Source organism: Gekko japonicus, unplaced genomic scaffold (assembly GCF_001447785.1).
Source record: "Gekko japonicus isolate JY-2015 unplaced genomic scaffold, Gekko_japonicus_V1.1 scaffold167, whole genome shotgun sequence".
NCBI classification, from domain to species: domain Eukaryota; kingdom Metazoa; phylum Chordata; class Lepidosauria; order Squamata; family Gekkonidae; genus Gekko; species Gekko japonicus.
Genome location: NW_015164670.1, coordinates 1,581,760 through 1,583,927, shown reverse-complemented (window position 1 = coordinate 1,583,927; position 2,168 = coordinate 1,581,760).

The window sequence follows — 2,168 nt, the reverse complement described above, 5'->3', positions numbered from 1 at the left end:
CACGCAGTTACGGGCAGGGAGCCACGCCGCGGAACAATGGCCTGTCCAAACAGCCTCCCAAGACTGACTCAAACGTCAGTCCCCCCACCCCACGCCCCAGGAACGGATCCAAACAGCACTTTGGCAGAGGAGGGTTGGATGGGGAAGGGACCAGTGTTCCCTCTCAGCTGAGTGAGTGTGAGGTAGGCTCACACATTTTAGTCTTTGCTCAGGAAGGATGGCTCCAGAGCAAGCTAATTGATGCAGCAGCCGAATCGCTCACTCACAACTTTAATGCCAGGAGCTCACAAAGTCGTATTCTTTCTCACAAGACTCCGCAGCTTAGAGGGAGCAGTGTTAGGGACCCCCCCCCCGCACGGTTGAAGGGTGCTGCCTAGAGAGCTCCTGGACTTGCAGCGCGTTTCCAGGCTACAAGAGAGCAGTCCCCCTGGAGAAAGTGTCAGCTTCCGAGGGTGGGCTCCAAGGCTTTATGTCTCCACTAAGGTCCTTCCCCAACCCAGGTTCCACCCCCAAATCTCCAGGAATTTCCCAGCCTGGAGCTGGCAACCCTGCCTGGGGAGACCAGAGAGCTCTTCCCTTCCAGGAGGCAGCGCTGGGCACCTTCGGACAGGAAGGTCTTTGTGCCCCTGTATAGCAGTTTGAGGAGCTGCGGTGGCTCAAGTGGTTAAGACGCTGAACTGCAGGCTGTGGAAGGTCAGTAGTTCAGCAGTTCGAGACCCGGGTGCCGCATGACGGAGTGAGCTCCCATCTCTAGTTCCAGCTCCTGCCAACCTAGCAGTTCGAAAGCAAGAAATTGCAAGCAGATAAATAGGTACCACTTCGATGGGAAGGTAACAGCGTTCCGTGCGCCTTGGTGTTTAGTCACGCCGGCCACATGACCACGGAGACATCTTCAGACAGCGCTGGCTCTTCGGCTTGGAAACGGGGATGAGCACCGCAACCCTAGAGTCAGATTCGACTGGCTTTCGTGCAAGGGAAGCCTTGACCTATTGATCTATGGTGTGGCCTCATTTGGAGTACTGGTCATTACGGGTACAGTTCTGGTCACCGTATCTCCAAAAGGAGATTGCAGAGCGGGAAGAAGTGCAGGGGAGGGGGACCTACATGACGAGGGGGTTGGAGGAACTTCCCTGGGAGAAAAGGCGGAAGAGTCTCTGGGACTTCACAGTTCAGAAAAGAGACGACCGAGGGGAGACAGGATCGAGGTTTATAAAATTATGCACGGGGTGGAGAACTTTTACGCACTCTCCCCAAATACTAGAACTTGAGGGCATCCAATGAAGCCAATGGGCAGTAGGTTCAGGATGGACAAAAGGAAATACTACTTTACAGGGGCTGGGAGGAAAGGCCATGAGCCACTCTCCCCGGGGCTGGCCCTGCCCGCCAGGCCCCCCTACACAGAGGTTCGGGCAGGCCGCTGTGGTCCGTAGCCAAGGCGCGGCCGGCCCAGCCTCCATGCCACGGTGCCAGCCTTTCTCCAAACCTTCTGCCACCGCTGCGGCGTGTGAGCGGCGTCCCGGGGCTGAATGGCACGCGGCGTGACAAAGTGCTTCCTGTACGTCTGCTGGCAACCTCTCCTCCTCGCCGGGCTGCTGCGGAACAGCCGCCTCGACGCCACCGGCGGGGGAAGACATAAAGGGATTCCTGCCCGGTCCCTGGATGGGGAAGCAGCGGAGCCGACTGCCGAGCGGAAACGCCGCCACCTGCGCTCGCAGCCATGCTCGGCTGCTAAAATGGTGTGAACACCGTTGCGAGCAAAGGCCGCTGGGGCCTGCAGGCGCTCTCCGGGCCGGGCCCTCCTCGGCTCCTTTTGGCAGGCAAAGAGCAGCTCACATTTCCTGACTGCCCTCCTAAAGAGACAGGAAGCGCCTACCCGGCCGGCCGGCGTGAGGCTCCATGCGCTCCATCCAGTGAGTGGGCTGTGGCTCTCTGCCGCCTCCCCGGCTGTGCATTCAGCAGAGAGGCTTCTCGGCCGCCTGGAGTTAAGGCTCCTCTTTCCCAGAAGTGTGCTGAGCAAGGCTCCCTCTCAGCTGTGGAGTCTTGTGAGCAAAAATCCTACTTTGGGAGCAGCTGGCGTTAAAGTGGTGAGCGAGCGATTTGGCTGCTGCATAAATCAGTTTGCTCTGGAGCCACCCTTCCTGAGCGAAGGCAAAAATGTGTGAGCTGGA